At 46.0% G+C, this 25834-nt stretch overlaps 1 protein-coding gene and 1 long non-coding RNA gene across 2 annotated transcripts in view; one reads left to right on the plus strand and one right to left on the minus strand.

Annotated features, from left to right (window-relative positions):
* The window catches only part of PRKCB (protein kinase C beta), a 221911-nt gene that overhangs the window by 194254 nt on the left and 1823 nt on the right, over window positions 1–25834 (plus strand). The gene's annotated exons all lie outside the window — the stretch shown is intronic.
* LOC136160613 (uncharacterized) lies at window positions 8–7980 on the minus strand. Its single transcript, XR_010661631.1, has 3 exons — window positions 7851–7980; window positions 7662–7746; window positions 8–3191 (listed from the first exon to the last, which is right to left on the minus strand). It is a non-coding gene; the product is annotated as an uncharacterized lncRNA (long non-coding RNA).

Here is a 25834-nt window from a genome sequence, read left to right on the forward strand (position 1 = left end):
TAAGTAAACTGTTCTCTAAAGGTGGTTGGGTCCACAGCATAACATTGTTTCGGTCCACGTCATAACAGGCTCTTTTCTTCTCTCCGATGTGTGTGCCCTTGCTGCCCTCCGAGGGGTGGACCTCAATGAACATGTCTTACAAGTGCTCATATTTACGCTCAAAGGGAGCGGGTACAAAAATGGAGATTTCTGTCCGCACAGTCTCGATATATGCGGGAAAGACCATGGATATTGTGTTTTTGTTTTATTGATTCAATTATTGTAACCGTCTGAGCTGGCAGCTTTGGGGGAATGGTTTTCGGGTGAGCCCAGTTCAGATCCATTTTTGGACTGTGATAAAGAATCTAATTTCGCCCTCGGTCTTTCCTTGGTTCGACTGTGTCATTTTCTCTTCAAACTGACATTGAAAAGGTCATGTTGTTTATCTCAACAGTATTTAAATTTAATTCTGAAATATACACTCCATCTGAGTCAGTAAAGAAGACAGAACCCCGAGCCAGCTCCCACCCAAGGCAAACCAGAATGAAGCAAAGGCTGGCGTGATCGTAAAGCTCTCCCAGAGGCTCTGGGTGTGGATATGGCTCTTGGGGAATTGTTTTAAGAGTGAAAATTTCACATTTCCCAAGGTCATGTGCATGCAGGAGCACTTTTTTCCCCAAGGACTCGGCAGGGAGGAGGAGTTTTCTTCTGGATTAATCAGGACCGTGATTCTACCGGAAGGATATTTCTTTGTTAAAGTACACGGGAGACCTGGTGATTTTATTATGGGTTGTAACTGCTGGCTAAGGCTGGAAAGTAGTAAGCCTGAACATAAACTTTGTCATCGAAACCAGAAGTCATGAGGATCTCAAATGTGAAAAATGATAGTGAAAGTGGTGCTTGTTTTGATACTATTATTATTAATTTCATGACCACTTATCTGGCCATATTAAGCAGTTCACACATAGCATCTAAGCAAATCCTCAAAACAAAATGTTACACAGGTGCTGTTATTCCATGTCATGGAAGAGGAAATGGAAGCTCATAAAAGTTGAGTGCTCTTTCCAAGTTCATTCAGCCAGTGTGTGAGGAAGTGAGGATTCAGAGAGTCTGACCCCGTTAGAGGCAATAGCAGGATGCCTGGGGCAAACGACTTGTAGTTGAAGGAAGCCTCCCAGGTGCTTCTCACATCTCCCAGCCCTGCACACCCCAAATGATTAGATTCACAGAATCTCTGATGAGTCCTGTTTCTCTCTGGACAATTCCTGGTGTTCAGTCATGGGGTCTTTTAGAGGCAGCGAGTTCCACATTGTGGTCCTTCTGATTGTTGCCAGTGTATATAGTGATACCAGATCAGCCTCCTCAGAATTTCCATCACTGAGTCCTGTTCTGCCAACCAGAGCTCTTTCTCTGATACTCCGGAAACCTGCAATTTCTGGGCTCAACACGCCCCTTCTCCACCTGTAAGCATGTCCCATATTACATCACCTGTTGTCCTCCAGGTTAGCAACATCCATCTTGAAATGCAGACACAGGGTTGAACACAGTATTCCTAATTGTATCTGACCCTCATGAATACAGTGGGTCCAGTAAACCGTCTCTTGAATGTTTTACATCTGGAGAACTTGGACAAGTCGTTTCTCCTCTCTGCTCCTCTGTAATACAGGGATGACGACAGTTTCTCTATCAGGGGTGGGTCATGATGCATAAAGCACTCAGTACATGACTGGTAAACAGCAGGCACTCTGGGAGAGTTGATGATTTTTGTTAGCGACATATCACGTGTTGGTCAGTGTCTCAGGTGCAGGGTCTTTGAAGGAGCAGACCAGCATAGAGTTCTGCTGGTGCTAGTCCATAAGATAATGTCCATATGTGCACTTGGGGTTTGTGTGTCTACCTGCATGTCATAGGCAGTATCATCATTTTTATTAACATAAGAAAAGATCAAAAAGCAATCTGAAAGACAAGAGTGGGTTCTCTAGTCAGGAAGCTGGGAACTTGAGGGGGCACACACACCCTATTTGGGTTTTGCAGGGCTATTCATGAGGTCTCAATATGCAGATCAACCTCTCTCCACTTGGCTAGAGGAGAGATGTACATGCCCCCATCCCCACCAGAATTGAACCACTGACATTTGAGGTTCATTCCTTGCTTAGAGAGCAGTGGTTTTCAAAGAGTGGTCCCCAGACCAGCAGTATCACCTGGAAACTTTAGGAATGAAATTCTCAGGCTCCCACCCCAGACCTCCTGAATCAGAAACCTTGCTGTCCGGCTCTCAAGGTGAATCTGATGGACGCTCCAGGCTGGGACTCACTGCTGTGGAGTTCATGGTCAAAAGCTCTTTCAGGGAAGCTAGACAGAGGCCAAAGGAACGTGGCAGGGAAAGAAATCTCTTTAAGGGGAAGACAGTGGTTTTCATGCAGTCTGAGGGAGGAGGGGCACCTTCCAGGAACAGGTCAGAGACTCAGATGGCTACAGAGGCCAAGCAGGTAATGTCAGTGAGGGAGGTGGGAGTGGTTTAAAGAGGGGCAGACGGGGGAGCTGGTGGTTCTCAAAGCTCAACAGATGGGTGTTCATCTCCAGCTGACCAATCGGAGGGTCCTGTGGATCATCACTGATTATTATTATTTTCTTTTTATCTTATTCATGAAAGTAAGAGTGATCTTTCCCTGGGGACCTTCTATGAGGCAGGCATGGGGCCTGCCAGGTCGGTCCTATGGTCGATGCAGGCTCTTCACTGCTGCATCCTCCTCAGGACTTTTGTATGAAATCTCACTATTTTAAAAAACATATCAGCAACAACATTTTAAAAATTAAACACAACTCCAGTCAAATAAAACACCCATGAACCATATGTGGCTGTCAGTTTATCAGCTCTAGGGTAGCGATCTTGCAGAGTCTGGTTGATGTTTAGCTGGGTCCCATAAGTGCTGGTTACTTACAACCAGAGTCCACTTTGGCTGGTTAAATACTTTGAATATTTACCCTGGCTCACAGAGGGTGCTCAGGAAAAATGAGCTGTTCTTATCATTGACAACACAAAATGGTTACAGCAACTAGTGATGATCCGTAGCAACCAGCTGATGTCTTGAAATGTTTGTGTGGTTTAACAATGACCTTCAAAGTACAGTGACTGGACTGGGCTGTAGACTTCAAGATGTTCTGCCATCACCTCTAAGGGGAGGAGACACTGGATAAAGAATTTCGAATTCCTAGGGTAAATTCAAAATAAACATAATAATGTATACACTGGACTTCCCTGGTAGCTCAGCTGGTAAAGAATCTGCCTGAAATACAGGAGACCCCAGTTCAATTCCTGGGTCAGGAAGATCGCCTGGAGGAGGGATAGACTACCTACTCCAGTATTCTTGGGCTTCTCTTGTGGTTCAGTCAGTAAAGAATCTGCCTGCAATGTGGGAGACCCCGGTTTGATTCCTGGGTCAGGAAGATTGCCTGGAGAAAGGATAAGCTACCCGTATTCTTGGGCTTCTCTTGTGGCTCAGTTGGTAAAGAATCTGCCTGCAATGTGGGAGACCCCAGTTTGATTCCTGGGTCGGGAAGATCCCCTGGAGAAAGGATAGGCTACCCACTCCAGTATTCTTGGGCTTCCCTGGTGGCTCAGACGGTAAAGAATTGACCTGCAATGCAGGAGACCTGGGTTCGATCCCTGGGTTGGGAAGATCCCCTGGAGGAGGGCATGGCAACCCACTCCAGTATTCTTGCCTGGAGAATCCCCATGGACAGAGGACAGCCCATGGTGGGCTACAGACCATGGGGTCACAGTCAGACATGTCTGAGCGACTAAGCCCAACACAGCACAATGTATATATCACATACTTGTTCGATTCGACTTGGGTATATGCCTTCCACATAGCAGTTGCCAGCCCTAGAGCCCCCAGCCCCCACCTGAGGATTTCACATCTCCCCTTTGCCCACACTTTCTGAAAGGCCCTGGTGAGTGTGTGCAGAGTTCCATGTGCCTCTCAGGATATTGAAAAGCGTGCACGTATCTGTCAGCGTTCCTGACTCATGCATGCTATTAAATAGAGTGCAGCAAAAGAAAGAAAAACCACGGGGCAATAGCAGAGGATTATATTCAAACACCAGTGAAGGGTGCTATTATTGAAGGTTCATTAAAATAATTTTAAATGGAGTTTTAAAGTTGTTCTCAGTGCATCTTTTATTGTGGCAGGAACTGTTCACATAGTATCGTTGGAAACTACTGAAATGCACTGGCTTCATGTATTGTTTCAGGGTACAAGAGTGGTTTTTTTAATGTTCTTCTGATTGTGTCATTCTCTTGCTTAAATCTCCCCCCTCCGGGCCCCTCCCCCCCGAACCTGCCCCACCAACGGCTCTCTGCCCGCCCCTGGGATAATGTCTGTCGTTCCTCAGCATATATGGCTTCTAGGGTCTTCCTTGAACCAACCTCTACTGCCTCCCCAGGCTCCTAACTGCAAGAACTGGCATTGCTGAGTGTCGTTCTGCTCCTCAAACTTGAAGTGCCTTCCTTCCCTTCCTGGCTCTGCCCAGGCAGAGCCAGCCACCCTGAAATCCCAGAGCCGTCCCATGCTCCCTCCCTCCCTCACCATCCTGGTACCTTCCTCCTTCCTCCTCATCAAATCAGTAAACCGTCACCCACTCAGGGAAGCTCTTGTCAGTTGCCGAGTAGGGATCATCTGCTAAAGTCCTATCAACAGACTCATCACACTTTGTTGTAATTGTTCTGTGTAAGGTCTGTCTTTCTGGCGAGACTGAAAGACTGTCTTTTTCATTGTTGGGCCCCAGTGCTTAGCGTAAGGTTGAGCACGTGACGGGTGCTTAATAATTTTTACTGAATAAATGAGTGATTCAGTGAAAGGCTGTCAAATAAGATGTTGCAGTGCGCTGTGCTGAGGAACATACTGGATTCTTTAGGGATATTTGTTAGAGCACAGAGGGGGTTTTTATCAAGCCCAGCAGTGAAGCTCAAATAAATAGGTTGTTGTGTAAGTTACCCTATTTATAAAGGGCTATAATCTGGGTACTGAATTGTATCTGTCATAGCATCGTTTGGTTGTGTGATGAAAGATATGATGCAATGCATGAATTGTTGCACTTTGGATGGGGAGGACTGTGACTCCCATAGCTGTCATTGCCCAGCCGATGGTACATGCGCCATGATGTAGCCTAGCAGAGCTTCTTTAACGTTAATGTGCACACAGGGTCTTTTGGGCATGTGATTAAAATATGAGTTCTGATTCAGCCAGTCTACAACAGGGCCTGAGATGCTGCATTTCTATGATGCTCCCAGATGAGATACTGCCGCTGGACCACGGCCTAGCAGGGGCTAGGACATGGTTCTGTGGGGTACCACCAGCCAGCGAGCTGACTGGTAGATCCTGTTGTAATTGGTGTGCCCTCTGGCATGGTGAAGGCTGTGCTGAAGGGGTGTAGAGGCCTTAGTACAGAGTGTTCTTGGTATGTGACTTGGGACACCTAGCAGGGTGTTGTGGGTCAGTGTATGGTGGGTGGGAGGTGCTGGTGTGTGGGCGAAGGGCAGAGTATGTGACTGGGTGTGTCGTGGGGCAGTGGGCTGAGAAGCGGTGTGTTCTGGTTCTGTCCTCTAGTGGGGGTGTTATGGATCATCCATTCAGCACCTGTTTATTGAGGGTAGGTGCTCTTCTAGGTCATAGAGACACAACAGTAAAAATAATAAAAATCTCTGCCCTTGTGGAACTTAATCTTCTAGGGGGAATGGGCAAATAATAAACATAGAAATCAGTGGGTATGTTTGTTAGAAAGCGTTATGGAGGGGTGGGGACTTGGAGAGCTGGGTCACAGAGAGGTCAGTCTTATAGTTTCTCTGTTTATTTACTTGATGGCATTGTGTCTTAGTTGTGGCACTCGGGCTCAGAAGTTGCAGTGTGTGGGCTCCTCAGTTGCTTGAGATGTATGGGATCTTAGTTCCCTGACCTGGAATCAAACCCTTATCCCCTATATTGCGAGGTGGATTCCTAACCACTGGACCATCAGGGAAGTCCTCGAGAGGTCAGTTTTTTAAATAGGGTTGTTGGAAAGCCTCACTGAGAAAGTGACATTTCAGCAAAGATGGGAAGAAGGTGAGGGAGGGAGTGAGCCATGTGTATATCTGGGGGTGAAAGTGGTTTGGTAGTATTAACAGGTGCAAAAGCCCTGAGGCAGGTGTAAAGGCCCTGAGGCAGGAACTTGCCTGGCACATTTAGGAAAGAGCAGAGACTCCAGGTGGCTGAGCTGAGTGGGCAAAGGAGAGAGTAAATGGAGATGAGATCAGAGAGGCCATGGGAGGAGCAGGTGGTACAGGCCATTGGAGGATCTTTGGCTTTTACTCCAACTAAGATGGACTGAGAAATAGCTTGATATGACTGTTGTGGGGACAAGGGTAGGTTGCTGATCCAGGTGAGAGGTGCTCAACACATGGACAGGATGATGTTCTAGCCTCCCAGTTGAGTTCATCTTGGCTTCCCCAGTCCCTCCCCAGTTCCTGGCACCTGGTGGGTGCTCAGTAATTACCCCAGGGGCATGAAGGAGTGGATGAAGAAGACTCCGGACTACCTGCATAATTGCCCTGAGGAATAAAGTGATGACTGTGTGTTGGGCCTGGTGAGAAGTAGGGTGAACTGATGAAATGGATAGTCATGGAAGCTTCTGGAGCCCAGAGTGCCAGCTTGAGGGCATAGAGCAGAGCGTGGCCATCCAGTGGGTTATATTTCTTCGGGTCCGTGTGAATGACGTCATGATATGGGAAGCTCCGTGTGCCAAGGGCTATAACCGGAAGTTCCCTCTGGGTGATCAGCTCGGAATTTGGCTGTGCTGTAGTGGAGGGTGAATTGAGGCCACTCTGGTGAGCATGTTTTATTGGAGAATTTGTAGTATGAGGTACTATAGTCTCATAGATGTTAGCAAGATAGGCTAGCCTATGTGTGGTAGTCACTCGTCTCTCTCTCTTTGTGATCCTATGGACTGCAGCCAGCCAGGCTTCTCTGTCCATGGGATTTCCCAGGCAAGAATACTGGAGTGGGTTGCCATTTCCTTCTCCAGGGGATCTTCCCAACCCAGAAATCAAACCCAGGTCTCCTGCATTGTAGGCAGATTCTTTACCGTTTGAGCTACCAGAGAAGCCCAGGCTAGCATAAGGTCTTTAAATTAAAATGCCTGAATGAGTAACGTCCACTGGTGTCCATGACACCTCATGCAGAGCTCACTGGGAAGGCAAAGAAGGGACACCGACCTCGGGCTTGAAGCCCCAGCTGCCCCATGGAGGCAGCCCTTGGATCAACTTAGCCAACGGGCAATGCAGCTCATTGAAAAAGGAGAGAAAAGTCTTAGTAACAGGGCAACAGGGATGTCCTGTTTTGTTACAGTCCAGAGAGCCTTCATTGCTAGGGTGTGTACAGCCATCTGCCCACTAGTGAACTGGCTCCATTCTTGTTCTAAGATATATCTGATCATCGGTTCATTCTGGGCGGGAGTTGAGTACAGCTGGGCGGGACATAGACATTAAGAAAAACCCCTTCCCTAGATCCTTTCATCCCAGCTGGCCATTGGTTACTATCTAGACGTGATCAGCCTGCTCACCCGTCCTTCCTTCCCTCCCAGCCCCGGTGGCAGGTGTCAACCCCCACGTACAACAGGCTGATGCCAATCATCCCCGCTCTGCTTACCTCTTCTGTAGTCTCATCACGTTTTGTGAAGCCCTGTAGAATTTTGAGGCATCTGCATATCTGGAACGTCTTGGAATCTTGCAAACTAAAAAACAAGCAGAAAAACCCAACAGAGCCCCTTATCCCCCATTGTATTTTACTGAGCCTTTCATTTAATATTGTTTCCAAAATACCACATAGGTTACTTACTGGTTCACATAGCATTACTCGCATCTTCTGGGCGTCTAAATGCCGAACTGCTTCAGAGACTCAGTCGTGCTCATAGGACTTGGTTTCCTAGTAATTCTGTCATCTGAAAACACTGTTTATGTAGCCGAGGTCAAAAGCGTCAAGCGCTGCTTTAATGAGCTGCAGTTCTGTTCATGTGACATTCTCCTCCAAAGCCAATTGCCCTTTACACCGTGTGAGTAAGTGTCCCTGTGTGTGTATCTGAACGTGTGTTTGATGTACTGACATTTCTGAATTGAAGCCACAAAGCATAACCTTTGTATGTTTGCTATTAAAACTCCAAATTCAAGGCTTAAGAAAGGGAGCTAACTTTTACTTAATATGATTTATTGAAGAATAGAACTTAGCTCCCCCAAGGTACCAAATGCTGAAGAGAATAATACCTTTTTGAATATTAGGATTTAAAATACTTTTTTATAAAACCTGTGCTATTCAAATACACTGGAAAAAACATAGAGTTCTTCCGGCAGAGCCAGGCAACTGTGTTAAGGGCCTTCCAGGCATTACCTCATTTAATTCTCACAACCCTATGAGGTAGGTGTCATTGTCACCGTATTGGAGATATGAGGGCATGAAACTTGGAAAGGTTAGGACATCTGCTCAAGGTCCAGCAGCTAGGAGGTGAAACTGTGGACTCCACCTGCCCAGTATCTTGGAAAAATTATTAGAAGCACTTGGAGCCCCTTTTAATAAGGTCTGTGATTGCATTGATGAGAGAGAACCTTGATAACAGCATTTAATGGTGTCCATTACATAATAGAAAAAGATGAAATATTCTTACAGTTCAAATGAATTAAAATTTATTTTAAAATATTGCAGCAAACAAGTAGCATATTCACACCTTTTACAATTTTCTGGCAGGATTTTTAAAAGATGCAAATCTCACTTGTTTCTTAAGGTGTTGATTTTGAGGCTGACAAAGACAGCAGACATTGAATAACCCCTGGATGCGGGGCATGGCAGCATCTGAAATGAGGCATTCAGGAGAGCCTCATTAAGAAGTAAACGTTTCCCCACCCGGTTCTGTTTGTTCTCTTGGTTATTCAGAGTGTGGAGTTTGCAGAGATCTTAATCAAAATATTAGGCGACCTTCCTATACCAACTAACAAATAGCCAAGAGTTGTTTAGGACACGTAGCCTAGAGTCTGTGTATCTCTTTATCTCCCTTTCCATTCGTCCATGGAGAACCTGCTTAAGCTGCGGATTCAGCCGGACTCCCTTTGAAAGATGGTTCAAGTTGACAGGTCCCTGGGCCAAATGAAGTTTCTAAGTCATTTGCCAGGTGCATGACTTTGAACTGTCCCCAGCAGAGGAGCCAATGGTTTGATTGAAATGGTAGGTGGAAAGGTCACATGCTGGAGAGAGCATGAAGCTATCAGGATGTATCTGGCCATGACCACTGAAATATAACTGCAGTCAAAAATTGAAAATACTTTAGAAGTGGGATTCAACCCCTCCATGCTGTAGATGAGCAAGCAAAGGCCAAGTTTTGCCAAGGGACTTACATGGAGAATATGACAGAACCAGAACAAGATAACTAGCCTTCCATTGAATGCATGCAGGACCTTAACAATAACAACTATTTATGACAGTAACAATAAAATGGGTCAGCCATATTCTATGAAATTATTCAATTTTACTAGAAAGTGGAACACACTATCTAATTTAGTCATCTCATTTCACCTTCACAACGACCCCCTGAAGTAGATGCTGTTATTACCTCCCCTGTATTGGTAAGGAAATAGGCTCAGAGAGGTTAAGTATCTTGCCCATGGTCACAAGCCAATTTAATTTGAAATCCTATCAGTCTACCTCCGAGGCCCATATTCTTGCCTCTGTGATGTTTCTTCTCTCATCTCCCAACCTGGCTACACAGATAGGGGATTTGAACTGCTCTTGGTCAAGTCCCAAGTTTATATACATTCCTGGGGGATGGGCACTGTTGGGTGAATGTCTGTAAAGTCTAGCTGCTCAGTTCTACTGTCAACCCTGCCCAGGTTGAAATGCTTATCACAGCGCCCCAGAAAGCTGTTGACCAAAGGTTGGGAGAACTCGAGGAGATGAACCCATGGATCCAAGGAGACTGGGTCAAGCAGAAGGAATACGGACAGAGAGTCAGCGGAGCCAGGATTCAAACGCCAGCCTTGGGAATCTCCTGGCAGTCCAGTGGTTAGGACTCAGCACTTTCACAGCTGTGACCTGGGTTCCATCCATGGTTGGGGAATTAAGATCCCACAAATGATGCGGCATAGCCAAGAAAAAAACCAAAAAACAAAAAATACCCAACAAACAAAACATCAGCCTTGCAATTTAGCAGCTGAGTGAAGGTGGGCAAGTAACTGGACCCCTCTGAGCCTCCACAATTGTAGGTGCTCTGATCTCAGCCAGGCTCTTAAGCCTTCCCCATCAGTCCCTCTCTGAGTCCCCTGGGCAAGTCCCCAAACCTTCTGTTTCCTGAAGGTCCCCAACTAAAGTTCCGGTCATCTTGGTCTCAGCTGATAACCCCATCTCGTAAGTTGGGGGGAAATGGAGGCCCCTGGGGGGGTGGCTTTCCTGCTTCTGCAGAGTCATCTTGACCTCATTGACCTCCCTCCCTCTGTGTTCCAACAAACAGGTGCCCCCATAAAGGCGTTCCCCTTCTGCTCTGAACCCCCATTCTCCCATGTCCTTTGTGTGTCTACTGTGGCCAGTCTGTGTCCACAGCTTCTCCATATAGTAATCAGAACTCCTAGGGTTGCAAATAGGAACCCAATTCAAACTGACTTAACAGTATTTAGTTGTGACTGGATCCAGAGTCTGGACCATGTCAAAAGCAATCCATTTCTCTGTATCCCTTAAGATTGCTTTCCTCTCTGTTGATTTCTTTATTCTCCAAAGTTTTTCTTGGGCACATAGTTGCTCCAGACCTACGTCCCATTATTTTTGCAATTCCTGCTGAAAGAGAGCTTCCTTTTCCTAAAACTTCCTGCAACCTGGAACTCAATCTTGTTGGAAGATGTTCGGCCATATGTCCATCTCTAAAGCAATCACTGCGCCCGGGAGATGGAATGTTCTGATTGGCCAGGGCACCTGTCAAGGGGCTGGGTCTGCCCCTGTCTAAAGGGGACATCTTGCAGAGGGGAAGGAGTGGGTTCTCCCAGAAAAATAAAGCTGCTCGCTGTGCCTGCAAACCAGGCAGATGCCCACTCTGGCTCTTTTCTGATTCATTGTTCAACACAGAAACATGCAGTCTCTCATCTTAAAAAATCTCTTCCCTTGAGACTGGGATCTCTCCATTCTGCTGCTGCTCTATCTTTTCATACAAACTGGATGGAGTTCTTGCTCCCTCCATTTTTTTACCTTTCATTCTTTCCATGGTTCAGTGCAGTCTGGCCTCTGCCCCCACCATTCTATTGAAATCCTCTCATTGAGTCAGCAGTGACCTCAAAATTTCCTCCTCTTGTAGACTAGTCTTTTCTCTCTTGACCTCATCAAACTGGGTACTTTGATCTTCCTTCCTTAAGAAAAAAATCTGGAAAGAGTATAAAACTTCCAGCAGCATCAAAAGCTATGCAGGGAAATTAAGTACCTCCCTGTAGACCCCTAACTAGGCTCCTTTGTTCTTCTTCCCAGAGCCACCCATTGTGACCGGCGTCCTTGGGGAGCTTCTGGGGAGGTCTTCTACATCACACATGAGGGTGTCGGTGCTTGTCTTCAATTCCCACCCCTCGATTTGTTCCCTTCCATCTTGGAAGTTGTTTTTTTTTTTTAAATCAGCACTACCTTGTTTTCATGGCATTGAGCTGGCTGACTTTCCTCCTACTTCCTGTTTGAAAAACTGACTTCATGAAGACTATTTTTTTTTAAGTTTTTTGTTTTTCTTTTAGTCACCAAAAGCATTTTGTATTGGGGGCATAGCTGATAAACAATGTTGTAGTAGTTTCAGGCGGACAGCAAAGGGGCTCAGCCATGCATATCCATGTATCCGTTCTCCCCCAAACTCCCCTCCAGGCTGCCACATCACATTGAGCAGAGTCCCATGAAGACTTCTGATGACAGTAGAACTTGGAGGACCAAGGCAAGTCCATGACCCAGAGAGGGAAAGATCCAAAGTGTATTTCTTGTTTATTTACAAGTACAGTTTCTTAAAAACAGTCCCAAAATGCCCTCCAATTAGGGTATGAAAAACAACAACTCAGAGGTGGCTTGTGAATCTGCTTGAAATGTCTTTCCAAGGGAGTGAGGCTTGGATGGGAGACGGGAGGTATCCCTTTTGTGCCTGGGTCCATATTTTCTTCCCTGTCTCTCACTAGGAGCCCAGGGCCCAACTTCACCTGGTGGCTTCCCGCATACTCTGCCAATCTCGGTGGGACAGATTTTTGTGTCTTAAGTGCCTGTAATTGTTAACAGTAATACTCTGGTGATCTCAGAGAAAGACAGCAGTGAGTGGTCTTGAAGAGAGGTCTTAGTTCCCTGCCCAGGAATTGAACCTAGGTGGCTTGGATGGAAACCAGGAATCCTAGCTGCTAGTCCACCAGGGGCTAGAGGCTTGGAGCAAAATTCCCTGGGCCCTTGTCCCCATTGAAAAATGAATTTCTCAAACAGACAAAAACTGTAAAAACAGGTACAAAGTTTATTATCAGAGACACAGCATAGCATGTGGGGGAGAGCATACAGTGAAACAGTTTGTTTCTTTAAGACAGAAGAAGCAAGGCAGAGAGACATACCCCGGAGGGTGTGGGCGTTTTCCCTAATGGTGAGGAGCCCTAGTAAAGAGGCAGTTAAATCATTTATATAGGGCAGTTCTTCTGGGTCTTTGTTTACCTTTGGCTGGCTGTCTTCTTTCTTTTCCACACCTGACTTGGCCTAGGGCTCTCCCCAATATGCTTGCATAGGTTTTGGCCAAGATGGATTCTATGCAGAGGCCTGTGGGAGGTTTGATAGCACCTATTATGGGGTGGCAACCCCTCCTTTTGGTTGTTTTATCTCTTCGCTCCAGCAGAGCTCAGCTCCTGCCACTTTGTCCTCAGAGGTCTAAGGAAAACAGATCTCCTATTTACTCTGCTGGACAAACCAACTGTCCAGCGCAGGGGCCCATCTCCCTCCCACTTCACTAGGGTAGGTTGGGGTGTGGCAGGGCCCATAGGACCCCTCTGTTGCCAGGGTACAGTGACCCCCATCAGACTAGCTCACTGGATGGCACTGGCTGAGTCGGAACTCAACTGCAGCTACCAGCTACCATGTCAGATTTTTTATGTGCATTTTGTCAAATCATTCTCACCGCACCCTGCAAGATAGATCCATTTGACAAAGCAGGAAACCTGGCCAAGCGAATTTAGATAACTTGCTTACAGATTATCTGCAGATGGATGGTGCTAAAATTATTACCCAGGTCAACTTAACTTTTTTTTTTTCAACTTAACTTTTAAGACCGTGTCATATGATCAGATGCAATTTGCAAGGCAGTGAGATGTCGCTGACACCCTGTGGTCCCTGGAATCAAGCAGACCAGACTGAATCTTGGTTCTCCTCGTTTACCTTGCATGACCCTGACCAAGTTGTTAACTTTTCAAATTTTCTGTTAAGTGGAGATAATCTTTCCTGCCTATCTTAAAGATGTGTGAGAATCAAGGCTATAAAAACATAGGCAAATAAAAGGGACAATTACTGTCTAGTAATTGGGGGCTAGTTTATTTGAAGCCAGCAGCAGCTTAGGTTTAGGATGAATTTTAAAGAATGGTTAAGAACAATATGATACTTTGTTGACATGGGGAAGCATTTAGAGTATATTTCATCTAGTTTTTAAAAGCAGCTTAAAGAATAAAGTGATGATTCCATGTTTTTTAGGGAGTAAAAAGCATTCATCGATCAATTCACCCAGCCATCCAGGACATAGACCAAAATGTTAACATAAGGAAGGTATTGGGGTGGTAGAATTATAAAGGACTGTTGTTTCTTTCTCTTGACACTTGTGAACAAGTTGTTTGTTTCTGCATAAATGGATCAGTTGTCAGATCTGAGCACAAATCTTAGTCAGTTACTTAAGCTCTAAATCTGTTCCTTGTTGTAGAGCAGACTTCATAGACCTGTTGGATTAAATGAGATCATGCTTGTAAATCACTTATACAGTTTCTGGCTAAAAATAAGCACTTCATATATATTACCTTTTATCCGTTGAACAGCACTCAGTCCCAGCTCCGTACTGGGATCTGGAAATTCAGGTGTGGGCCAGTCAGATGTAGCTTCAGCTCTCGTGTGTGTGTGCATGCTAAGTAGCTTCCATTATGTCCAACTCTTTGCAACCCTGTGGACTGTCGCCCACCAGCCTCCCCCATCCATGGGATTCTCCAGGCAAGAATTTTAGAGTGGGTTGCCATGCCATCATCTATATTCCCATCGAGACCGTAAACTCATACAGAAGCTCATACAATCTAGATGGGAGTATAGACAATGACAGATATGCAAAGAAATAAACATGTAGATGTGGATGTTCACACATTTTATTTCCTATGGAGGAAATGAACAGGTTATTCTGAGAGAGAATAAGAGGAAGAGGAGAAAAGAGGGAGCTCCTTTACTTGGAGGTGATCTGGAATCGCTTTTCTGAGGAGGTAGCAGTTAAATTGAGACAGAGGAAAACAAACATTGCATGTTTTTTAAATGAAAATTTGTTAAAAAATGAAACTTGCTATCCAGCACGAAAGACCTCTCCCTTGCCGACTTCTTCCTAAATAGACACAGGGATCAAATATTCCCAATAGTAAGGGACCTTCATTATCAGAAAAGGAGGCTTTAATCTTTCCTTCTTTGCCAAAGGCCAGACCATTTGGAATATTGTCTGACTCTGCTCGGGAGAAAAACCTTGGTCTACAGACAACTTTTTAAAAGTGATCAAATGTGTGTGCGGCTCTGTCCATGGCTGGCTGCTGCTCGCTGGGTGGGACCCTCCTGCGCTCTCCTGCTGCGGAGAACCATAACAGCATAAAAAGGATCCCGGATTTCATTGAATTTGCACGTTTTAAAAAAAGAGAGACTCCTTTGTCTTTTACTCAGACTATATGCTTGGGTGCCTTTTCATCATGACCTAGGCTCAGTTCCTGAAGATGCCCTGACGTCTTGATGGAAGCTGGGCAGGAAGCTCCCCTGTGCCATTGGCCTCGTTGTCAAGCCCGGTTAAGCAGCGAGAAGCATGGGGCAGACCCCTATCCTCTTCTCCAGTGTCTTCTTCTGTCACTGATCTCTTTTCACTTCTGTTTCTTCCCTGGGCTCTTTCCTTCCTTCCTCCAAAGAAGCAATATCTTTCTTTTTGATCCCACTCAGCTTAGATGTCGCCTCCTCCAGGAAGTCTCCCTGGACTTTCTTCTTTCTCCCTGAGCTAGTCTTCTCAGGCCCCTCACCTCTGTACTCAGTGGCAGCACGTGTCACACAGCATCACGCCATCCACGTGTGCGTCTGTCTCCTCTGCTGGACTCTAAGCTCCCTGATGACAAGGACAGGGACGTCTTATATGCCATCTTATTTCTGGTACCCAGCACATCAGTAGACAGAAGATGCCCACTTAGATAAGCTAAATATTAGCCTTCGTCATCATTCTCTTAGCACCAAAATACACACTAGGGCAGCTATTAGGGAAATCTTAGGATTTTTAACTAACTTGAAGCTCATTAAACAGCACCAGGCAGATTTTAGCAATTTGGTTAAATACTTCCATTTCCTTTATTCCTATTTTCTCCCTTTTCTCTACTGCAATAGCTCCCTCATTTAAAATAGGCTTTGTAGGGACTTCCCTGGCAGTCCAGTGGTTAAGACTTTGCCTTCCAACAGAGGGGGTGTGATTTGATCCCTGGTCTGGGAGTTAAGATCCCACATGCCTCATGGCCAAAAAATCAAAACATGAAGCAGAAGCAGTTTTGTAACAAATTCAATAAAGACTTTAAAAAAAATGGTCCACATTAAAAAAAATCTTTAAAAAGATACTTATTAATACTACTACTTGACTGCTATTTAAATTTTCAAAAACACAATAAGCATAAAAAATAGAAAAACAGTCTGTAACTCTCTTAATCTCTACAAGCGCATATATAATACACATGCAGATAGTATATACACATTTATGTCTATAATTTATAACATGGGAACATATTGTACACACTGTTATTAATTATATATAACTGTTGAGATTCTTCTACATCTTATTTTAATTTTTAAAAGTGTTTTGCATGGTAATACATAAAAATAATTATATCCTTATTTATTCAACTATTTTCCCTATTGGTCAAGAGTTGATTTTTTAAAAAAAATTTTTTCCCCTCTAACAACTCTTTGATGAACACTCTGTCTCTGGAACCTTGCAATGTGGGATCTTAGTTCCCTGACCAGGGATGGCATCGTGGAGTCTTAACCCCTTCACCACCAGGGGAGTCTCTCCCTGTATTTCATGGGCTAAAACCAGGTGTGTAGAGGAGGGCTCCAGGAAAAGCTCCTGGAGGAAGTGACTGGAGACAGAGGACGTGTAGGCAATGGCACGGAACATGGTGGGAGGCAAGGCTTCCTGGCGGAGGAGACAGCTTGTGCTCAGGCTTGGAGGTGAGCATGCATGAGCGTTCCAGGAACTGGGAGGATTTCAACACAGCTGGAGGGTGTGTTGGGGGTGGGAGCTGGGCTAGGGGAACATGGGCAGTGAAGGGGCTCTTGGTCAAGTGACCAGGGCCAAGTCCTAAACAGCCTGTAAGCCATGCTGAGGAGTGTGGCTTTGGGCCATGGGGAGCCACCACAGACAAGAGCAGGAAAGTGACATATCCAGGTTGGCGTCTTTGAAAGATCCCTGTGGTTGCTGTGACTGAGCCAACTCCACATTTGACAGCTAGACTTGGAGCTGTTATTAACACAAGGAAACAAAAATTAGAAGGAAGGGAAGAAAAAGAGGGGAAAAAAGAGCTCACATGTAACAGTTCACAGATAAGATTTTCAAGTGGTCTTGGCTCTTAAATTTGGGGGATCAAGTGAACACGTCACGATCCTCACTTCCCTCTCCAATCATGGAAGAGGTTCCGTGTGACTTTAAATAACCTAGTTGGCTTTGGCCCCATTCCCGTTCCAGGAGCCCCAGTGATGACAGGGGGTTGGGTTTTCTTCTGAGTGAGGCTGAAGCGTCCCCAGCCAGAGAAGCAGGTGTGGTCCACGCTGCGTTTGTAATTAGATCCCAGCCGCGGAGCTGTCCATTCTCCAAGGACACAGCAGGAACAGAGCTGATCGGGCTGTGCCTCCCAAGGGCTGACGTCTCCATTTAGGGAGCGCTCCTGAAGCTAATGGGCAGTGACAGCTCCATTTGAAAAACACGGAAACACTTAGGGAGGCTGTGATCTGCCAGGCTCGTAAGCTGCTTATTAGCAGGGAAATCACGCTCCCGCCGTATTGTGCCCCCTTGGTTAACCCCTGTTCCTGCATCTCCTCTCTGCTATCTCACTTAAAGATTTCATTGTTCTCCAGGCAGTGGGGGGGGGGGGGGGGGGGTGATGGGAGAGGAGGCTGCAGAACTGCCAGAAGCTGTTTCTCTGACTCCCATCACAGCCTCTGGGGAGGCCCCAGCAAAGCAACAGCCTTCTGGTGTGGATGGGAAAGGGATGTGTTTTTCTTTTTTTTTAAGGAAAAATGGCCCCTGAAGACTCTCTGTGTCTCAGTTTCCTGTGCTGGCTGGTTGGGATCCCAACACCCAGCACAGGGCTGCCTTGTAAGATGCCATCCCACTCCTCCAGTCCCTGCCGCTGACATCGCTTTGTTTTTTCAAGCTCCATCCCTTCTGCTCCCTCTTTTCCCAGAACCCTGTCCACCATCTCTCTCCTCTGGATGATCACAGCCATCTTCTACCCTCCCCGCTGCCTCGCCATCAGTCTAGTGCCCGCTCCTTTCCACTCCCAGTGAGGGGACTCCTGTCTGACCTTTGACATCTCCACTGGACTCTCCAACTTACCATGAATGAAACCAAGACTCCGTTTCTTTAACCAAACATGCTTTACCCCAAGTGTCACCCACTCACCAAGCGGCTCGGACCACAAGTCTTCTCATACCCTACAACCGATCCATCACCAAATCTTATCAACTTGCAATTCAGAGTAGACCCCTCCCCAGTCGCATCTTGCCATCTTCCCCACTGTCACCTTCCTCGAGGCCACCATCCTCTCTTGCCTGGACAGTTGCAGCATCCTCCTGATTGGTCTAACTGCTTCCACCTTTCCCCCTTGTTCGCCCGTCGGTCTGTTTGGGACACAGTCCCAGTGATGTTGCTTAAACGTAAGTCAGAGCCTGCCTCCTCTGTGCTCAGAATTCTCCAGCCGCTTCTCATCAAGCTGAGCTGAAATGCCTGTCTTCACAGGGCTGGCGCCACCCGTGATCTGACTCCTAGTCCCCTCTTGAGCTCTCAGACCCCTGCTTACCCCTTGGTCACTGCTCTGGCCACACTGGCTTCGTGGCTGTTCGGTAACCAGGCCCAGCAAGCTCCTGTCCTGGGTCCATTGCCCCTGCAGCTCCTTCTACCCAGAATGCCCCTCCTGCCAGCATTTGCACAGCTCCTCCTGGCTGGAGGCTTGCAGAACGTCACCTCCAAGCTGACTTTTATCAAAAATGGCATCATCTTCACTCTTTACCCCAACCCTATTTTTCGTAATGTCATTTATTTCCATCTGGCATTATTAATTTTTTTGTTTTGTTTTTGTTGTTTTGGGGGAGTTTTGGCCATGCGGCACAGCTTGTAGGATGTCAGTTCCCTCAGCCAGGGAGGGAATCGGGGGTGCCGGCGGGGAAAGCACCAAGTCCTAACCACCCAACTGTCAGGGCATTCCTCATCTGGCCTTAAAATATACATTTACAGTTATGTCTTTATGTATTTATTGATTGCCTTTCTTCTCCAGTAAAATGTAAGCTCTGTGAGGGATGGATTTTCTATGATTTACTATTAACACAGGGCCTGGCACATAGTAGGTACTCAGGAAGTGTTTCATGAATGAGAAAATGAATGAACAATGAAAGGATCTGGACAGTAATCCTGACCACACTGTGTTGACCTTGACAGCAAAAGTTTTGTGTGGACAAAAGTATTCCCCCGCTGGCCAGCAGAAAAAAACCCGAGTCTTGATCATGTGGTTGGGAGTCCCTTATCGGTACTGAAGCCAAGCTGTCAAAACAGCTGAAACAATTTAGTTTGGAATAAACTAATGTGCTTCTCCAAGTCTGACATGAGTCTTTAAAAATGCAAGGCTGTTTCCTCAACGTTTAAAACTTCAGCATCATGGAAACACGCCATCACAGAAAGTGGATGCTATCTGGGGGGAATTGTAGTGGAAAACGAGAAGGAACGATGCTCACAGCTCGGCTGTGTTGGCTGCTTACTTGGTGCCAGGCATGGTGTCAATCACACGGGATCTCATCAAAACCTCATTTGAGAAAAATGAGAGATGTCTCTAGTGTACAAAAGAGGAAACTGAGGCTTGAAGGGAGTTGGCCAGGGTGGCACACCTAGTGGGCAGTGATGTCAGGATTTGAACCATGTCACCCTTACAACCCACTCTGTGCGATCAGTCACCAGCCCAGCAACCATTCTTGCAACATGGCACTGGGAGCTTGGACTCTGATGACAGGCAAACCTGGCTGATACAGTAGCTCTGCTATTCGTTAGCAGTGGGACCCTGAACAAATTACATCACTTCCTTGGCTTCAGTCTCCTCATCTATACAATAGGGGTGGCCGTTAATACCCACTTCATAGGGTCTTTGGGAGGATGAAATAAAAGGAATACAAAGAAGGAGCATTCTAGTGTGCCTGGAACATACCAAATGCATAATAAACATTAACCGTCATAATTATTAGTGTCTTCCCAAGTGGCTCAGTGGTTAAGTATTCTCCTGCCAACGCAGGAGCCGCAGGAGACTCAGGTTCAATTCCTGGATAGGGAAGATCCCCTGGAGAAGGAAATGGCAGCCCACTCCATTATTCTTGCCGGGATAATCCCATGGACAGAGGAGCCTGGTGGGCTACAATCCATGGGGTTGCAAAGAGTCAGACAGGACTGAGCGAGTGAGCATGCATACACATCGCAATTGTCATTACTACCACTATGTTATCAGGCTGTGGTTGCCTCCTGTGTGGTTTTCCTGTAGACACTTAGAGATTTCATGCAAATGGGTTTGCTGGTGAAGAAGGAAGATCAGGCCTAGTGACTCAACTCTTCTCATTAGATGGGAACTGGTGTGTGCATGAGTATGTACTCACGCATGAGTGAACACATGTACCACACACACACACACACACACACATGTGTTATCACTCTGCCTCAGACCAAGGCCTTCAACAGGATGCATGAGAAATGGTGATGATTTCTTCTCGAGAGCTTGGGGAGATCACCTCCCCAAGCACTGGGCTGACTTTCATCCCACACCCTTCATTCCCATCTAGAGGGAGAATGGCCACATTTCCTTCCTGGTACCTTGTAATTAAGGGTCAATGACTTCTCCCTCCAACCAGGGCCTCGTGGTGGCCCCGCCATTGCAGGCACCAAACCCAGGTCTTGATGTTTCTCTCCATTAACTGGAGTGTGTAAACTCTTGTATCTGTGGAGTAGAAGAATGTCTCCAGAGATTACTGAGAGCCAAAGGACAGCGCTTTAAGGGACCTGCTGCTTAATATTGGGAATCTCAAAGGTGAAGTATAAACGGGTCGTTACTTCAAATCTTGTACCACAAAAGATATCTCAGGGACCTTAATTCCATCTCCTTCAGGGATGAGCTTGGCCAACTCCTTGGGGTGGAGTTGGGAGAACGTGCCACATGCCACCAGCCCCACCATCCCACGCTGTCATCCAGCTCCTGATTGCCCAGAAGGACACCACGGGCAGCTCAGGAGCTACAGGAACTGAAGGTCAGGAGGCACGGTCACCTGCCAATCCGTGGTCATGAGAATTTTGCATTTTATGTTGCTCTCATTTCTGATCATCGAAACAATCTCTCCGAGGTAGTGAAAGGGAAGGGCTTGGAGAAGCCGCACCCAGTTTCATTTGGTTCTGTTCTGTTTCCAGTTTCGTTTTGTTTATTTTTTCCACCCACCACAAATTCTTCTCTTCCCCTCTCATAGTGTGGGCGAAATGCTGAAAACTTCGACCGATTTTTCACCCGCCATCCACCAGTTCTAACACCTCCTGACCAGGAAGTCATCAGGAATATTGACCAATCAGAATTCGAAGGATTTTCCTTTGTTAACTCTGAATTTTTAAAACCTGAAGTCAAGAGCTAAGTAGCTGTGTAGATTTCCGTCCTTCATTTCTGTCATTCAAGCTCAACGGCTATTGTGGTGACATTTTTTTTTTTCATTGCAAAGTTGCATCCATGTTTTATTTGCTGATGAAACTAGAGTGACCATGTTTCAGGACCCAAATGTCCTCAGGTAGTTTTGGAGCATCTCTGTGAGATGGGATTATGCAGATGGCATGTTGACAATGTGGCTGCATAATTAGCACATTATCAAAGTCCTTGTAGCATTTATTTTCCCCAGCATGTCAGCAGTGTAGATCCAGCAGGGACAGAACATGCCTGCTTCCCCACCGCCTTTTTCCTGCGCTGCCATTTTCATCCCTTTTCCAACACCAACCATCCAATCTAGATTTTCTTCCTGCCAAACAAGTGGATAATCGGATGCTAGCAGTATTCTCCCTCTTCCAGTCCTGGAGCTTGGCTTGTATCCAAGTAGATGGTTGCTTTGCCTTAGGGGGAATTTCCTCCATTCTTCCTGGTTTGGAGGCCCCAGGAGCTTTGGGGAAAAAACACGGTAAAAATAAAATTTTATTTTATTTTATTTTTTTAACTCAAAAGTTAAGAAGATTATCTAAGCCCTTTTAAAATTCCAAGAGTGTGCTTTTAGAAAGTTTCAATCTAAGGGCACCTCCAGGAGTCATAAGACAACCAGCTTGGGTGCTACCTTAATGCTATAATTTCTGGTTCCCTGTGTCCCTCAATCACCTTCATCCCCAAACTACTTGAACAGGGCATTTGGACTCACTCCCTGAAAAGACATGGTCACTTTAGCAAAGTCCCAAAGGGCCATGGTTTTACATTACATTTCAAACTTTATTTGCTTTGGGGTTTTATTTCTGTTGTTGTTCAAATGCAAAAAAAAAAAAAAAGTTACTCACTTTTGTTACACATGCTTTGAAATACGTGTCCAAATGTTATTAACCACAATGACCTGCTTTGATTTACCGAGAAGACGGCTCTAGAGCCTGGCAGACCCATGCCTGCTCGGATGGGATTTGTCTAGGTTTGTTGCTGGCTTCGGAAAGCTAATTAAGTGTTCTGAGAAAGACACGATGTCTTGAAAGCATAGACAGTTGTATTCTTCACTTTGATGTTTTGCAAGATGTTTGTGGAAATGTTTGTATCTGGATATGTTATGTGCCATTTTTCTTCTAGCATCGAGATACAATAAAAAAAAAAAAAAGCAAGAAAGAAGAAGAAATACTATTTCAAGGAAAACGGCTATCTATGAAAAACATGGACCCAAACTGCAGAATGAGGCCTCCTGAGGCTTCAGGACAGAAAAAATTAAAGCCAGAGCTTAATCTTGGCCCCAGTGTTCAGCCAGTCAGAGAGACTGAAACTGTGGATTATTTAGAGACTCCTGGGGGCCTTTGATGGGGTGGGATGAGCTGGCTGGGGGGGTCTCCAATGAGATCAGAGCTCAAGGCCCACATTCTCACCAGAGGCAAGTTTAGGGACCAACTAGGGGCAGGGCTGGGGCTGTTGAGTTTGTTATCAAAATCACTACGCCTCTCAGCTCAGACTCATCCTTTCTAGCAAATAGCTTCACGAGCCCCCAGAAGCCCAGGGAAACTCCTTGATTGGGGAAATTCCATGAGGACAGCAGGTGGTCCCCCATCCCAGCCTCCTGTCCCCCGCTGTCCTCAGGCAGCTCTGAAGGCAACTCTTGTCACAAGTCAAGTGATTTCTGCAAGCGCCAGGGCTTCTAAGAGACCATCAAGGGAACTTAAAACACTTGACAAATGTCCTTGAAGGGAGACTTCTCATCTTTAAGAAAATTGTGATTTGATTTCCACTTGGGCAAAGCCCCCTGCTGTTCACTCCTTTCTGCCTGCTCTTGTCTCCTTGCTGGAGGCTTGGGGACCATCCCTGTGGCCACTGTTGTGGGTCACAATCTAGACATCAGGGGAAGCAGACACGAAGCCCTAGCTCTCAGGCTTAGGAGGCAAGAGAAGGAGGAAAACTGGGGAAGAGCCTCCTCATTGTATTTTTGGGAAACTGGCATCAGGAGGGAGGGAGTGACTTGCTCAAAGTCAGCCAGTTGGAATGCAAACTCAGTTTCCTGATTCTCCCTGTGGGTCTCCCTCCTCTGTGACTGCCGTCTCTGAGCCATGCCCACCAACAGACAGACTATTTGAGGTCTTTCATCTGGCCGTTGGGTCACCAAGCCTTTACTTGGATATTCTCTCAGGAAGATTAAAACCAAGGAGAAACATTGGGCCATCGACAAGTCATTAGAGACAACTTTAGAGAACAATGTAGGATGGATGGATAGATATAAATAGGTAGATAGATAGAGATAAATAGATATAAATAGAAAGAATATACTGTGTGTGTATATATATATGTATTATATTTACTGCACTCTACATTTTCCAAATTGCTGCCATTATTTTTCAAAAGTTTAATAGTTTGCAGAAGTAGATACTCAAGCCAAAGCCTCTGTTCCCCTAATACACCGAGCTGAGAGTTGTTCAGGGAAGCCTTCTGTGAAAGGGAGGGATCATTAGAATTCTTGCAGTTGCCTATTCCATCAACATTTCAAGTGCAGAGGAGACTGAGAAGCAGAGCTTTCAACAGATGTAATCTCAGCGGAATACTTTGCAAACACATCCAAGAAGGCTTTTTAAATTAATTTTTGTGACTGTACATGTATTCCACCCTCCTTTCATTTATCCAGGCAGCATTTAGTGAGCACTGACTGTGTGCTGGGCTCTATCCTGGGCGCCAGGAGCATGGTGGGGAGCATGAAGATGCAACCCAGGAAGGCAGTCATTAAACAAGTCATTAAAAGCATGATGTGATCTAGAGATAACTTGTCTCTAGGTTAATCAGGGAAGACTTCTTTTAAGAAAGGAAGAGTCATCAGAAGACTTTGGGGGTTCTTTCTCTCTGGAGACCACATTGGAGGCTAAAGGAGACACAGAAGCACCTTCTCGACCCAGATTTCTGGTCCAGTTGTATAGTGCCAAGGTGGGGAAAGAGAGACAAGAGCTGGGGTGAGTTTCCTTCTAGAAGGCCAAAGGCACAGTCTCCATACTTGTTCTGATCACAGAATCATCAAGATGTGAGCGGACAGATGCCTGTATGATGAGAGGGAACTAGTTTCAGAACTCAGTTCTAAGTCCTTAGTCCAGATTCCTGCAGGCATTACCCTTTCGGGCCCTCAAGGAGACACTGCCTCTGGCTTGACACCACTTGGTTCTTCTAGGTGAGACAGACTGATGCTTTCCAGAAGAACTTAAATTAGAGGGTCGTTTGGTAAAAAGAAACTAAATAAGAAAATCCAAAGAAGCCTGAACACAGTCCAGGGTAGCCATGGCTAGTTGTCTACCAGGATCTTAGAATCCTTCTTTTCCTTTGTTGGACTCCTCACTGACCTTCTCTCCTAAAAAAGCATAGGGCCATGGTCACAGTGACCATCTTGGGGAATTACTAGGAAGCCAGTGGAATTAGTGGGGCTTCCCTATGGCTCAGATGGTAAAGATTCCACCTGCAATGCAGGAGACCCGGGTTCAGTAACCTTCCTGGGCTTAGTGCAATATTTTCATGTGACTTCAGATACTATCAGCCCGGAAAGGAATTTTCCCAACAGAGAGGCCCATTCTTTCCCAACTTCTAGGGTAAATTTCAGGGGTCTTTGCTATTGAGGATCTGCCCACAATGGCAAGTCTTGTTTGGACCATGTGGCTCATTGAATCATCATCAGTACAACAAATGGGGATGATGCAAAGGAAACCTCTGCTGGATGCCCACAGGCAGGGAAAGCTAGGGGACCTGAAAGGAGGCAGCTGCCTGCCTTCTAGCCTCAGGTATTCCCAGGGCCCACACCCAGCCCTGAAGCTCTCAGATCTTGAAGGAGCCTCACACAATTCTATCCATATTGGGGCTCACAGTGGACAAGGGCCCATATGAGCGACCCACAGGATCAGTGGGAACAAATTCCATTATTTTGCTCTAGAGTGAGATCTGTAGCTTGGGGGCAACTGTAAGTTGTCAAAAGCCAAGAGGCTCATCTTTCAATAAGTCTTTATTCATCAGTTCACACTCATTCAGCAGGTAATCGTGGAAGGCCTGCCGTGTACCAAGTCTTGGTACTGGAAATATACAGACAAGGACTTTAACCTCCTGCAAAGAGGCAATAAATAGTCATGACAATTTCTGACAGCAGCAAGTGCAATGAAGACAATTAGAAAGATGCTTAAGTATGACTAGTGGGGTTCAGAGAGGGAGGCACAAACAATATTAAAGGAAAAGCTGGCATTCAAGCCTTTCTCTGAACACAGAAAAGAATGCACTCAGTGCTTGGGATAGCACAGGACAGGCTGGCAGCTGGCAGGATGAGAAAAAAGCAGGGCGGGTGGGGCATGGCAGGAGATGCCCACCACCCAAAAATCAGCTCCACCACCATCTTCAGCTCACTCCCCTCTGACCACACCTACTGAATTGAATTCCTCATATTCCCCTCACTCCACACCCCCACACATACACTGCAAGAGTAAGTGGGGAACTTCATGGGGACATTTTACCTGTCTCAGGGGAGCAGTCAAAAAGAAGGCATTCTTGTGAGAGGTATTTTGCAAAGGGCAATGAGGCCAGCAATGAGAAATCCTCGTCAGTCAGTGCCCTTTAGGGGTTAAACCTAAAGCAGGGATAATGATCGGC

The sequence above is a fragment of the Muntiacus reevesi genome, chromosome 2, assembly GCF_963930625.1.
Source record: "Muntiacus reevesi chromosome 2, mMunRee1.1, whole genome shotgun sequence".
In the NCBI taxonomy this organism is placed as follows: Eukaryota; Metazoa; Chordata; class Mammalia; order Artiodactyla; family Cervidae; genus Muntiacus; species Muntiacus reevesi.